Source organism: Saccopteryx bilineata, chromosome 1 (assembly GCF_036850765.1).
Source record: "Saccopteryx bilineata isolate mSacBil1 chromosome 1, mSacBil1_pri_phased_curated, whole genome shotgun sequence".
Lineage (NCBI taxonomy): Eukaryota > Metazoa > Chordata > Mammalia > Chiroptera > Emballonuridae > Saccopteryx > Saccopteryx bilineata.
This window is the reverse complement of record NC_089490.1, coordinates 354,690,340-354,705,945: the sequence shown is the minus strand read 5'-3', so window position 1 is coordinate 354,705,945 and position 15,606 is coordinate 354,690,340. Positions and strand designations below refer to the sequence as shown.

Below are 15,606 nucleotides of genomic sequence, written 5' to 3'. Positions count from 1 at the left end.
CCGATGGCTTTAGGCGACCCCTGTGTTTTGGTCCTTCGACCCCCGCCGGGGTCGCGACCCACAGGTTGAGAACCGCTGCCCTAGGCTATGGGTGGTTTAAGCTGTCAGGCTTGGGCACAGCTAGTGTTGGCTCTCAGTGGTGGCCAGTTGTGACCTCCAGCCCTGATGAGTCTCAAAAATATCTATGACTCACCACAAGGGGTGCCCTGAGCCAGGGGCTCAGCACCTGACTTGGAGAAACCCAGGCAGGCCCTGGGTTGCAGCAGCCATGGTGGGCTATGTGCTTCTAGGGAGACAGTTGTTGTTGTTTTTTTTCCAAACTTGTCTCATGTTTGGAAGAAAAAAAAAAGTTTGTGAGTCCTCTCAGACAGGATGGGCACTGGGCAAAGAGGAACCCCTTTGGCCTCTTGGGTCTCAGGGAAGGGGTGGGACAGCAGGACCCAGCTGGAGGAGGCAGAGCAGGAGTGCTCCCCAACCATGCCATGTACTGCGGGCCCTGCCTGCAGAATCCAGGACTACTCCTGCGATGCCTGTGCTGTTGGGACATGCGGTCCTAGCTCCAAGGGGACCACCTGCATGTGGGTGTGTTCACTCTGAGGAACTTGTCGGAAGCAGTCTGTTCTCTGGGAGTGAGTCACGGTGCTCAGCTCCACAGGCCAGTTGGTTGGAGTCCACAAAGCTCTTAAACCAGCACCCACGTCAGGAGCACATGTGAACACCTGGCCTCTGAGACCCAGTTCAGGATCAGTCCAGGCCTCCAGGTCTCGGCAGACAGGTGACTGGGACAGCAGGGGAGGGAAGAGATGACCCCTAGTCGTGCAAAGTGGGGGTTCAGATTGAGATTCTGAAGCTGCAGGGAGGCTGGGATTTGTTGCTGGGGTGTTTGTTGTTGGGGTGTGGGCTCCGAGAGCCCACTCGAAGAGGGTCTCTGAAGGGCGGGAGGTGCAGGGGAAAGCTGTTTGGAGATTGGGAGAGTCCCGTTCTCCAGTTGTGGCTCACTCTAGCTTTCTGCAAGCTTGCCAGCATTTCAGAATGCTCTGTCATAACCAATTCTCAGAGCAAGCTACTTGGCTAGATCAGTAAGAGAGTGGAGGGAAATGTTTGAATCAGACAAATTCTCCTGAGTAGCTGGCATGAAGAGGACAAGGGCAAGTTCAGAATCTTAAAGTTGCGTTAGACCCCTAAGGCCTTCTTGTCTGACCCATTTCTCTCCCAAAGCAGGGAGCTGGACGGGAAGATGCAAACCTTTATAGCTTAAAAGTTTTTCTTTTATCCCTGCCACACAAATAATTATACATATAACTATGTAATTAACTAGGTCGCAGTGATAAGAGCTATGGAGGAAAAGCAGAGAGGGCCATGCCAGGGTGTAGCAGGGAGATCTAACCTAGTCTTGAGAGGAGAGAGCACCCTGATGAAGGAAGTGACATTAAATCCCAGACCCATGGGTGAGCAAGAGCTGGTCCAAATGAAGAGGATAGAAAGAACATTCCGTGCAGAAGAAACATCATGTCTGCAGGCCCTGAGGCAGCCAGTGGTTCAGACAAGGACAAGGGCAACACACTGCAGGATGGGAGCAAGCAGTGGGTGTCAGAGATGGGAGACGCTTCAGGGAAGTCTTCTTGTACAGAGCCCCAGGGTCCAGCAGAGGGTGGGGGCATTCTGAAGAGAGCAACAGGGAGGCCAGTTCAGGTTTAAGGGTTGATTGACAAAATAGCATTTGCATTTAAAATATATCTCCTGGCTGCATATGGAATATGGAGGCTGGATTAGTAAGGCTCAAGGTGGATGCGTGGAGGCCAGTAGGAAACTCTTGCAAAAGTGTACAAAAGAGAATGGCCGCTCAGACTAGTGCAGTAGCAGTGTGTATGTGATTAGAGGGAGTGTCAAAAATGACTCTAACTTGTTTCTAATTTTTTTAATGACAAATTACTTATTCATTATAAGTAATGAAAAGATTCTAAAAGTATCAAATGGAGAAAGGTAATATTTTTCCCTTAACTGCCACCTTCCATTTTCACCTGCAAAGGTCACCAGGCGGACAGCCCGAACAGGGCCACTCTTGCACATCATGTCTTCATGTGCGTTCAAACAGAGAAAGCTTGCCTTTTAAATGGGTGATATGACTTGCTACTCTGCAACCTACTTCTCTCATTTAACAGAACCTCACAGACATCCTTTACAAGTCAGTAGCTGTAGCTCTAAATCATGTTTTAACCACTACCTGATATTCACAGCTTCGTTTTATGGTAATTTATTTGATCATTGAATGATATTGACATTCAAATAGTTTCCAATTTTCTGCCATCACAAATGATGCTGAAATTATAGGGTTCCCCTCAGATAAAGGTGGTTTCCCCCATAGAGCACATTCCCCAGAATGAGGATTTCTAGATCAAAGGCATGTGCATATTTGTTAATTTATTTAATTTTATTTTTAAAATTGATTTTGAGAGAGAGAAAGGGAGAGAGAGAAACATTGATTAGTTGTTCCACTTATTTATGCATTCATTGATTGATTCTTGTATATGCCTTGACCGGGATCGAACCCATACACTGGCACATTGAGACGATGCTCTGACCAACTGAGCCACCTGGCCAGGGCAGCAAGTACATTTTTAATTATAATAGGCCAGATTACTAGTTCAACAATAAATGATAAAACCCATTTTCTAAACTTTTTTTTTTTTTTTTTTTTTTTTTTTTACAGAGGCAGAGATAGACAGGGACAGACAGACAGGAACAGAGAGAGATGAGAAGCATCAATCATCAGTTTCTCGTTGTGCGTTGCGACTTCTTAGTTGTTCATTGATTGCTTTCTCACATGTGCCTTGACCGTGGGCCTTCAGCAGACCGAGTAACCCCTTGCTGGAGCCAGCGACCTTGGGTCCAAGCTGGCGAGCTCTTTGCTCAAGCCAGATGAGCCCGCGCGGGACCTCGGAGTCTCGAACCTGGGTACTTCCGCATCCCAGTCCGACGCTCTATCCACTGTGCCACCGCCTGGTCAGGCTAAACTTTTTAACAGATCTGAACATTTTACTCTTTAAATTTTTTCTGCCGATCTGATGAATTAAACTAATGAAAAGTTATTTTTGCTTTAATTTGCATTTTGCCAACTAATAATGAGGGTAAGCGTTTTATTGGCTGTGTAGATTTCCTCAACTTGGAATGGCCTGTTCATACCTTTTCTGTTTTTCTCTTGGGCACTTGTCTTCCTCTTTATAATTTATAGAAACTCTGTGTGTGTGTGTGTGTGTGTGTGTATATATATATATATACACACAGTATATTTTCTCATTTACTGTTGTATATTTTGCAAATATTTTTCTGGTCAGTTATTCTTTCTTTCTTTGTTTATGGTAATTTTTACCATCAAAAATTTAAAGAGTATACTTAACTTTTCTTTTTTTACTTTTCCGGGTATCTCCCACCAAATTTATTCATGTTATTATCTAAATATTTTCATTTTTTTAAAAAAATTTTTTCTAATATTTTCATTTTTTCAATAAAATGTATAGCCCATTTGTAACATAATCTTTATATTTAGGGGAGTGGGGATTCAATTTGTGTGTTCCAGATGGGTAACCATCTATGGAGCACCATTATGAAAAACAACTTTCCTGTCCAATTCACTAATTTAAGGTACATTTTAGTATATTCACAGATAGGTGGGTCACCATGGCCAGTGTTAGAACATTTTCATCACCTCGAAAAGAAACTCCATATACTTCAGTTGTTATTCCCCTATTATCTTCAGCCCCGGGCAACTACTCATCTGCTTTCTGTCTCTACAGACTTGCCTATTCTTGACATTTTACATGTTGTAAATAATGAAATCACATAACATGTGGACTTTGTGACTGCTTCTTTCACTTACCATAGTTTTCAAGGCTCATCCCTTTTGTGGCAGGTATCATTACTTCATTCCTTTTTATGGCCAAATAATATCCATTTGTCAGTTGATGGTCATTTGTGTTTTTTTCCCCCACTTTTGGCTATTACGAATAATGATGCTTATAAATATTAATGTACAAGTTTTTATGTGAACATGCTTTCAATTCTCTTGGCTATACCGTATACCCAGGACTAGAATTGATGGGTCGTGTGGTGGTGATTCTATGTTTAACTTTTGAGTAACTACCAGGCTGTTTTCCAAAGTGGCTGAACAATTTCACAATCCCACGAGCAATGTCTTAGTTCTAATGTCTTCACATCTTTACCAACATTTATTATTATTATCTGATTTTTTATTCTAGCTTCCTAGTTGGTATGAACTGGTATATTATTGTGGTTTGAGGTGTATTTTCAATGATGTTGAGCATCTTTTTATATATATTCCTTAGAGAAATCTATTCATATGGTAGTACCAGTTATTAATTTTTTCTTCTGGCCCAGGCTGGTTGGCTTAGCAGTAGAGCATTGGCCTGGTATATGGAAGTCCCAGGTTCAATTCCCAGTTAGGGCACACAGGAAAAGTGACCATCTGCTTTTCAACCCCTCCCTTTTCCTCCCGCAGCCATGGCTCAAATGAGAAAGTTGGCCCCAGATGCTGAGGATGGCTCATGATGTTCACCTCAAATGTTAAAATAGCTCAGTTGCCAAGCAACAGAGCAGCAGCTCCAGATGGGCAGAACATCAGCTCCAGACAGGAGTTGCCAGGTAGATCCCGGTTGGGGTGCATGCAGGAGTCTGTCTCTGCATCCCTGCCTCTCACTTGATTAAAAAAAGTACTTCCTCTGAAATATTGAAATGTAAGTTTTATCATATATAATTGAGAATAAACAACTAAGGTGAAGCAACTACAAGTTGATGTTTCTCATCTCTCTCCTCTCCCTCTCTTTCCCTTCCTGTCTCTCTCTCTCTAAAATATTTTTTCAAAGTTTTATCATAGCTTAAATTTCTTTCCATATTTGTATTATTAATTGGCTTTTTGGTTCTCTAATCCCCATACTGTTCAGATGATGGTGATTTTGTAGTATGTTTTATTATCTAATAATGCAAGTTCTCTTCAACTAGTCTTTCTTTTCATGTTTTCTTAACTAAATTCAGATATTTATTTTCCAAATGTACTTCAAACTAAATACTTTTAGTTTAAAAAAACATTTGCATTCTACTAGTTGAGATTCTAGTAGAAATTGCATTAAATCTCTATATCAATTTTGAAAGGATTTATTTTTATAAGGATAAGTCCTTTCTTTGAAACAGCTATCTTTCTATACTTTCAGATCTCATTATATGTCCTTCAATATGATTTTATGATTTTCTTCAAAGAATACCTTTATCTTTCTAATGGTTGTTATTTTAAATTACTCCTGAGTATTTTATAATTTTGTCACTATTATAAATTATCTTTTTTCTCATCTCCATTTCTAATATATCTGCATTTAGGAGGGAAAACTATAGATTTCTGTCTATTTACCTTGTATTTAGCCACCTTCTCAATTATTGAATTAATTCTGGTAACTTTTAAACTAAATTTTATTGGATTTTCTTGACATCCAATTACATCATTTAAAAACAAACATAATTTTTTGTCCTTTTCAGAAGCTAGCTGTTTATTCTTATTAGTTCTTTTTCTTATCTTATTGAATTAGTTGAAACCTCCCCAAAATACTGAGTAATAGTGATGATAATGAGCATCCTCTCTTGTTCCCAATTTCTGGAAATAGCTTTTGAATATCATTATATATTTGCTATTGGGTTTTGGTAAACAGTCATTATCAAATTGAAGTGGTTTTCTTCTATTTCTGTTTTGTTTAATATTGTATTAGCAATATTAGCTGAATTTAATCAAATGATTTTTGGCATCTATTACTATAATCATATCTTGTTCCCTTTATTTGTTGCTGTACTGACTTATAATGATAAATTTTCTGATTGGGAATTATGTTTGTGAGTTAAAATAAACTGTCTTTTATATGATGTATTCTTTTGATACTTTTCCCATACACAGTTAGCTAGTATCTTATTTCAGATTTTGCATTCATTCAGACTGGTCTGTGATTCTTTTTCTCTTTCAATTAAATCTTTATAAGGTTTGGGGTTTAAGAAAATGCTTGTTCTTAAGACTAACCGGAAACTTTCACCTTTTTCGCTTGCCTGGAATAGTTTAAATAGCACTAAAAATAATTTGTTTTAAAGGTTACAGTATATAAAATTCATTTTAATATAATCTGCAGCTTGTGATATTTTTATTTTATTCTTAATTATAGTAAAAATATACATGACAAAATTTTACATCTCAACTATTCTTAAAGACACAATTCAGTAGTGGTAAGTATATACATTCACATTGTTTTGTACAAACAATTTCCAGAGTTTCATCTTGTAAAATGGAAACTCTATATGGAAACAAAAACTCCCATTTCTCCCTCTCCCAGTCCCTGGAAACCACCTTTATACTCTCTGTCTCTATGAATTTGACTATTCTAGGTAACTCATGTAAGTGGAATCATTCTACATTTGTCTTTTTGTGACTGGCTTATTTCACTTAGCATTATGTCTTCAAAGTTAATCTATGTTGTAGCATGTGCAGATTTTCCTTCCTTTCTAAGGCTAAATAATATTCCATTGTATGTATATACCACATTTTGTTTATCCATTCATTCACTGATGGACACTTGAGTTGCTTCCACCTTTGGCTGTTGTAAATAATAATGGTATTAACAAGGGTATGTAAAGATCTCTTCAAGACCTTGCTTTCAACTCTTTGGGGTATAAACCCAGAAATGAAATTGCTAGATTATATAGTATCTTGTAATGTTTTAATGGCAGAGTTTTTGGGGTTTTTTTAAATCTCTTCTGTTTATTGGCCTATTCAGGATTTCAACTGCTATGCTCAGTTATGATCATTTTCTACTTTGCTTGAAAATCATCCATTTCCTCTAGGTTTCCATGTTTATTTTTATAGGCTAATGTACATAATCATTATAATTCTTTAACCTTTTCTGTATCTGTGATATATCTCTTTTCTTATACCTACTATTTATATTTTTGCTTTCTTTTTATCTTTTTTTTTTTAACCAGGTTTGACTGGAAGAATTCATCTATTTTTTTATATAATTTTATTTTTTTAATAGGGTGACATCAATAAATCAGGATACATATATTCAAAGATAACATGTCCAGGTTATCTTGTCGTTCAATTATGTTGCATACCCATCACCCAAAGTCAGATTGTCCTCTGTCACCTTCTATCTAGTTTTCTTTGTGCCCCTCCCCCTCCCCTTCCCCTCTCCCTCTCCCCCCTCCCCCCATAACCACCACACTCTTATCAATGTCTCTTAGTCTCACTTTTATGTCCCACCTATGTATGGAATAATGCAGTTCCTGGTTTTTTCTGATTTACTTATTTCACTTTGTATAATGTTATTGAGATCCCACCATTTTGCTGTAAATGATCCTATGTCATCATTTCTTATGGCTGAGTAGTATTCCATAGTGTATATGTGCCACATCTTCTTTATCCAGTCATCTATTGATGGACTTTTTGGTTGTTTCCATGTCCTGGCCACTGTGAACAATGTTGCAATGAACATGGGGCTGCATGTGTCTTCACGTATCAATGTTTCTGAGTTTTTGGGGTATATACCCAGTAGAGGGATTGCTGGGTCATAGGTAGTTCTATTTTCAGTTTTTTGAGGAACCACCATACTTTCTTTCATAATGGTTGTACTACTTTACATTCCCACCAACAGTGTGTGAAGGTTCCTTTTTCTCCACAGCTTCTCCAACATTTGCTATTACCTGTCTTGTTAATAATAGCTAATCTAACAGGTTGTGAGGTGATATCTCATTGCAGTTTTGATTTGCATTTCTCTAATAACTAAAGAAGATGAGCATCTTTTCATATATCTGTTGGCCACTTGTATTTCTTCCTGGGAGAAGTGTCTGTTCATGTCCTCTTCCCATTTTTTTATTGGATTGTTTGTTTGCTTGTTTGTTGTTGAGTTTTATGAGTTCTTCGTATATTTTGGATATTAGGCCCTTATCTGAGCTGTTGTTTGAAAATATCATTTCCCATTTAGTTGGCTGTCTGTTCATTTTGTTATCAGTTTCTCTTGCTGAGCAAAAACTTCTTAGTCTGATGTAGTCCCATTCATTTATCTTTGCCTTCACTTCTCTTGCCTTTGGAGTCAAATTCATAAAATGCTCTTTAAAACCCAGGTCCATGAGTTTAGTGCCTATGTCTTCTTCTATGTACTTTATTGTTTCAGGTCTTATGTTTAGATCTTTGATCCATTTTGAGTTAATTTTAGTACAGGGGGACAAACTGTAGTCCAGTTTCATTCTTTTGCATGTGGCTTTCCAGTTTTCCCAGCACCATTTATTGAAGAGGCTTTCTTTTCTCCATTGTGTGTTGTTGGCCCCTTTATCAAAAATTATTTGACTATATATATGTGGTTTTATTTCTGGGTTTTCTATTCTGTTCCATTGGTCTGAGTGTCTATTTTTCTGCCAATACCATGCTGTTTTGATTGTCGTGGCCCTATAATATAGTTTGAAGTCAGGTATTGTAATGCCCCCAGCTTCGTTCTTTTTCTTTAGGATTGCTTTGGCTATTCAGGGTTTTTTATAGTTCCATATAAATCTGGTGATTTTTTGCTCCATTTCTTTAAAAAATGTCATTGGAATTTTAATGGGAATTGCATTAAATTTGTATGTTGCTTTGGGTAATATGGCCATACTGATTATATTTATTCTTCCTAACCAAGAACAAGGAATATTCTTCCATCTCATTATATCTTTTTCAATTTCCCTTAACAATGGTTTATAGTTTTCATTATATAAGTCCTTTACATTCTTTGTTATGTTTATTCCTAGGTATTTTTTTGTTGTTGTTGCAATCGTGAAGGGGATTATTCTTTTAAGTTCGTTCTTAAATGTTTCATTGTTGGCATGTAGAAAGGCTATTGACTTCATCTATTTTTTTAAAACCATGTTTCGGTTTTAATTTTTTTTAATTATTTTCTCTATTTGTTTATTTTCTATGTAATTAATTTCTGATTTTAACTTCATTAATTTCCTTCTACTTCCTTTTGGATTTGTGTTTGTTCTTTTCTAATTTCTGAGAGTAAATACCTGATTAATTTGCTTTTTAAAATACTAAAAAGCATTTAAGATGCAACTATTTATAAAGATCTCTGTTATATCTGTAATAAATACATAGAAAAAAGCAAAAAATAAAAAGCATGTAAGGTTATATTTTTCCCTCTGAGTACTGCTATGTCCCAAAAGTTCTGTTAGATATGCTATGTTCTCTTTTTCTCTACTAAATGACTTGCAATTCCAGTTTTGATCTTGTTTTTAATCTAGTCGTAATTTGAGAGAGTGTTTCTTAATTTCCAAACAGTTTATGCTTTTGGCCTTGAAGTTAGCTTTGTTTGACATCAATATTGTTCTTCCTACTCCCTCTGAGTTTGCATTTGCTTGGTACATCTTTGCCCATTGCTTTATTTTCAGTTTTTGTCTGAATCAGGAGTATTTCTTGTAAACAGTGTTTGGGTGTATTTTATTTCTTAACTTACTCAGACAATCTGTTTTTTGATAGGGAAATTCAGTTTCTTCGCATTTAATGTAATATATGAATAAGCTTAGCTTTACTTGTTCTATCTTATTTTATATATTTGCTCCACCCACACACACCCCTTTTTTTTTACTTTTGCTAGCTTGGCTGAAATTCTGCTTTATTTCCAGATTTTTGATGACTGGTTTACTAAAACAAGATGAAGAAAGATTTGGGAAGAAAACCAAGGGTTCCATTTGGATTTTAAAATTTAAGATCCCTTTGAGGTGTCAAGTGGGCTTTGGAAAGTACGGGAGTAGAACTTAAAGGAGTGATCCTGAGTTAAGATCACACACACTAACAGCTGTGGACAGCACTCAGGGGGAAGGTGTCCCAGGATGGCCTAGGACCCAGTCCCGGAAAATGCCAACAGCTAGTGTTTGGATAAATGAGGAGAAGCTGGAAATAAATAAAGACTAAAAGGAGCACCCATAAGGGTAGAAGGAATACTCAGAGAATGTATTAGTCTAGGGAAGAAACATGTTTAAGAAAGAAGGAATTACGTGTATTAAAAGCTGAGAGTGGCCCTGGCCAGTTGGCTCAGTGGATAGGGGTTGGCCCAGCATGCGGACATCCTGGGTTCAATTCCCCGTCAGGGCACACAAGAGAAGCAACCATCTACTTCTTTCTTCCTCCCTCTCCCCCTTATCTTCCTCTTCCTCCCTCGCAGCCAGTGACTCGATTTGTTTGAGTGTGGCCCTGAGTGCAGAGGATAGCTCAGTTGGTCCAAATGCACCAGCTTTAGGTGCTAAAAATAGCTCTGTTGATTCAAGCATTGGCCACAGATGGGGTTGCTGAGTGGATCCTGGTAGGGGCACACATAGGAGTTTGTCTCACTATCTCCCCTCCTCTCACTTAAAAATAAAAAAAGCTGAGAGGTCAAGGAAGTTGAGACCTGACACTAGTCCTTTGGTGATATAAAAGTCATTGGTGACCTTGGCAAGTTGTGGAAGCTGAAGGCAGTTAGGAGCAGGTGAGGAGAGAGTGGGAGGTGAGAAAGCACAAAACCAAAGGGGAATAAATAATGATTATTTGAAGATGAGCAGTCCAGGGAATTTATTTGCTTGCTTGTTTTGGGTGACACATCCGAGTTCATTCACCTGCTATGGTGAAAGGCCCAGCAGGATGGGAAGACTGAAGGAAAAGGAAGAGCAGGTACTAGCAGGTGGGCTGGAGCACATGCTAAGGGATAGGGCCCAGGTAGGAGGAAGGCCACATTATCTAATGCTTCAGGAAGAAAGGTCCATGTGACCAGATACCTGTTGCAGAAGCTGAAGCTGAAGATAGGAGTCAGGAGGAGGAGGGCCTTCCTGTCTGATGGCTTCTTTCACCTCGTTAAGATAGGAGGTGATGGCATCTGCTGAGATGGAATGTAACATGGGGACCAGACAACTGGGGAGAAGAAAAGAGAAATAAAATGGAAGTTCAGGAGCACAGGAAAGCAAGCTTGGCTCTGGGAGGCCCTCCAGGTGGGGAGGGGCTGTGGGAGCAAAGCCTTCGGTCTCCCTGCCTTTGATCTAGTGGTGCCCTTTGCGTCTCCTGCTGAGCTCCACAACCACCACGCAAAGCTGGTGGTGGGCCTGCTCCTATATTATTGTTCTTTTCTTGCTCACACAGCCTTTCCCTTCATCCCTGTCATGTAGCTAAGTCAGGTTGGCAGATAAAGACCATATTTGCCCAGCATCAAATCACACACATTTATAATAATTAGCCCCACATTCTGATGCTTTGAGTCTCCTCTTCAGGATCCTCCTCTCCAAAATGTTGTGAGACCCTCCAGGCATGCTTACGCATGTAACCCAAGTACACTCTAGACACCACTAGATCGAGTTCTGGATAGTCATTTTCTCTCTAACAACACCAGCGTTGGGAGGTAGGGCTAGTAGGCTAGAAGACAGAGCCTACCATATAATTAGAGCTGCTGCCTGATGCCCGTGCCATCGTGTACTCCGTTCTGTGCATGCACTACTGCCAATGCCACACAACCGCTGACCCTGGCTGCTTTTGTCCTTCTCAGCCCAGCAGGGAGAAACTTTTGCTTCCAGTGACCAGCTCTTTCAGAGGTGGATCCCATAGCGAAGTGGCAGGGCCCTTAGTGGTCCAGTTCCTCATTTGCACCACTGTCCTCTTCTTCCCAGAGAGTGGGTCAGGAGGAGGTCAGACCCAGCTTTGCCCTTCCAAACTTCAGTCCTTGCAGCTCAGTCTAGTTCCCTCACGAGGCTCTCCACTCAGAAACCTCACTGTTTCTCCTCCAGCATGGCCCCCGTTGGGGACCTCAGTCCTTATAAGAGGTCTGTCTTTGTCTGAATCTCAGCTGTGGGTGGAGTTCAGTATCTGTTACCAGGGCCTTGGGGCACCATGTAAATTCAGAGATGTGGCTGGGCCTCTGTTTCAGTATCCCTGACCACTTCACAATGATTAAGATCTCTGAATTTTCTCTTTCTCTGTGAAAACCAGGAGGCTGGTCTTCTAAAAGTTTACACAGGCCCTTGGTGTGAGGGGGGTGCAGAAGGGGAGGCCAGGTGGGGACCCTCAGGCTGGCTTCTCTGAGTGTGAACTCTGGCCAAGCACAGATACCCAATTGCAGGCCCATACTAGTCGATGTGACGCCTTTGTGCAAATTAGCAAAAGGTGCCTTCTCTGAGTGAGTACAGTCCATGCTAGGCATAAGGCTTGGAGAGCAAAGAGAGTACAGAGTTTCGGCCTCCTCTTGCCCCTTGGCCAGATGCCCTAGTGCAGAAAACAGCTTGCAACAATCTTGGCAGTGGCCCTGTATAGCTACACAAAGAACTAAACAGCATGAGATCCAACTAGTGGGCCTTCAGAGGGAGCATGTGCCTGGGTTCTGGTCCCATGCCATCTGAGATCCCCGGGGGTAAAGGTCGCCCACGGTTCTCTCCTTCTGAGCCCTGCATTCTTTGATCTAAGTCCCTCTCCTGCTTCTGCAGCTCCCGTTTTCTCCAGGGACCCAGTGTAGGTCCTTGATACCACATCTGTCCCCCCACTCCAAAGGAGAGCTAAAACCAAGCCCTCAGGGGCTGATCTTATGCCCCAGGATTCAATGGAATAATCCATACTCCACTCAGCCACCTAGCCTTCACACACAGACACCCACCTAGGGGAGCCATTTCCTTAGAGGACTTTGAGAGGTAGTCAAGGGCTTTCTAAGAAGAGGGATGCTAAAAGAATCAGAGGAGCGGGAACTTGAAAGGTGTGTTCATTTACAGTAAAGCAGTCCAGAGTGGGAAGGAATGTAAGATTTTTGTTGATCAATAGATACTAGTTGAAGTAAAATGAAGGGTTATGGTGCCCACAAAGGCTTCTCCAGATCTCATGAAGAGTCTATGATAGAATAAGTAGTTAGGGCTTTGTCAATGGACAATGGGGAACCATGAAATATTTCTGAGCAGGAGGGTAGCAGGGTCAGATCTTGGATCCAGGAAGATGACTCTAGAGCAGGGGTCCCCAAATTTTTTACACAGGGGGCCAGTTCACTGTCCCTCAGACCATTGGAAGGCCGGACTATAAAAAAAAAACTATGAACAAATCCCTACGCACACTGCACATATCTTATTTTAAAGTAAGAAAACAAAACGGGAACAAATACAATAATTAAAATAAAGAACAAGTAAATTTAAATCAACAAACTGACCAGTATTTCAATGGGAACTATAGGCCTGCTTTTGGCTAATGAGATGGTCAATGTGCTCCTCTCACTGACCACCAATGAAAGAGGTGCCCCTTCTGGAAGTGAAGTGCGGCGGGGGGCCGGATAAATGGCCTCAAGGGGCCGCATGCGGCCGCGGGCCTGGCCGTAGTTTGGGGACACCTGCTCTAGAGGCTTGTGCAAGGTGGTAACGAGGAAGATTTGCCAAACCTGGCCATGGCATGGTTATGTTCAGTGCTCGTGAGAGACTGAGAGCAACAGATTTGGGAAATCATCCTGAAGTCCACCTCAGGACACTCCTCTTTAATCACTGAATTGAATATATTTTGTTCAGTCATTTCAGAAACTTCCCCAGATACTCTCTGGGTCCATGTACAAGGATGGAGGGCAGGAGGAATTATGCTGAGCCCTCCCTCCCTGGCTCCCAGCCTGCTCTCCAACCCTCAATCAGAATGTGTTTTTATAAGTGGGGGTTTGGGGACAGCATAAAGGGTGACAAACTGTGCCTCCCCCAGCAATTAAATTTTTTTAAAAAGCTGCCATGGAAGGAGCGAATATTAGTTTTCTGATTTATAAAGCCAAATGGATTAAGCTCATTCACTGCCCGAGGAAACAAAAAGGAAATCTTCAATACCTCTGTGCACATTGAGAACAGGAACAATGCCGGTCTTTAGAAAGCAGAAACCTAATTTGGGGGAATCAATTACCCTCTGTGTCCCTGTTTCTGTGGGCTCTCTCACTCCTCTCTCTCAATAGAGATTTCCTGGGAGGTAGAATGTGGAGAAGTTGGTCAACCATAGGGACACCCTTGGTTCAGGCTTGAAAACAGGAGGCAAAGAACTAGAATGAATGGAGTCGGGTAGGGGTGTGCCTGGGTGTTGGGCACTTGTGAAAATGTTAGGGGGGCACAGGGGCTACGAGAGGGTTTGGGGATAAAAGTGGAGAGTGGAGGAAATATTGGGATGTACAATGAGAGGGCCAAGGAAAGGGGTGGCTGTGGGGAGAATAGCTCAGCCAGTGCACAAACAGGTGATGGGGGAGGCACTGTTCCAGCTTGGCCCCTGTGTTAACCCCTCCACCCCACCCCCATCCTCTCCTGATCTTCCTGGGTTTCTATTCAGGGGTCTGCACTTTACTTCGTGGGTCTCAGCATGCAATAGTGGGTCAATTATGAAAAAAGGAAGGGGTGGGGTTGCCCGGGACTGTAGCCTTAGTGTCACATTCACAAAGTCACACACACAGAAGCAAGCACGTACACAATCTCACATTCTTGTGCTGGGTCTCACACCCTTGCCGACAGTCCCCAGACCCAGAGCCACACCTAGCCCCGATACACGCATTCAGTCCCCCCCTCCCCACAATCACACGCACAGAGTCCCACGCTCACAACGGCATGGTCACAAACTCAGAACTACATCCCAAAACTCCCACCCGCAACCGCACACGCTCCGCCACCCCCGTCTCATCTTCAGCGTACACACACAGCCCTCACTCTGGCATGCAAACACACGCGCGCGCGTTCACATGCACGCACTCTGGCTGTGCTTTTGTGTTTTGTCAGAATTAATGAGAAAAGTTCCCGTGCCCTGAGGGTAATTAGTGTCCTTGGAGTTAAATAAGCTAATGGCGGGCACCTCTGGCCCAAGCAATTATGTTTGTGTATTGAATAATTGATTCAAAGGGGGGAAGGGCCGCTAATCAGATCTGAGCATAATGAATTGATTTAATTAGCAGGGGAATCTGAGGGGCCCTGGGAACGCAGGTTGCACTCCGCTGCGGCGAGCGCGGCTCGGGCTCCGGCTCCGGCCCGGGGAAAGGCTGCTCGCCCCGCTCCGGCGACCCCGGTCCACAAACGCGCCCCCGCCCCGCCCGCCTCGCCCCCACCCGCCCGCGCGCCTGGCCCGCAGGCTCAGTTCCCAGCGCCCATCCGCCCGCCCCAGCCCGCGGCCGCGGTTCGCGGGGCGCGGAGCCCGCGCGGCGCCAGCAGGAGCAGCGCAGGCGGGCAGCGGCGGGACTGAGCCGCGCGCCCTCCGCGTCCTCGGCCCGTGCTGGGCTGGAGCCGCCGGGGGACCGTGATGCTGGACCAGGGGGACGGTAGGTGCCCGGGGACGCGCGAGGCGCGGGGCACGGGGCGCAGGGTGGGGCTGGAGCGCGGGCTCTGCAGAGGCCGCCCCGCTCTCCACGGCAGCGCCCCCGCCAGCCCCAGCGGCTCCGGCCGGTTTCCGGGAAGCGCGGGCTGGACGTCCGCGTGGGGGGGGGGGGGGGGGGTAGAGTGCCCGGCTCGGTCCCCGAGGCTCCTCAGCGGGGTTAGGAAGTCCCACGGGACGCCTTGAGCCGTTAGCCCCACTCGCTCAGCCAGGAACTTTCTCACCGG

General features: G+C 42.9%; 1 protein-coding gene across 2 annotated transcripts in view; it reads left to right on the top strand.

Annotated features, from left to right (window-relative positions):
- Positions 1–715: 715 nt before the first annotated feature.
- LMO1 (LIM domain only 1) overlaps positions 716–15,606 on the top strand; it is a 57,385-nt gene continuing 42,494 nt past the window's right edge. The window contains exon 1 of one of the 2 annotated variants that reach the window (XM_066253839.1): positions 716–775. The gene's annotated coding sequence lies outside the window, so the exon portion shown is untranslated. Of the gene's footprint in view, positions 776–15,211; positions 15,327–15,606 lie in introns of those variants that run through there. The other variant, XM_066253836.1, reaches the window with a different exon arrangement.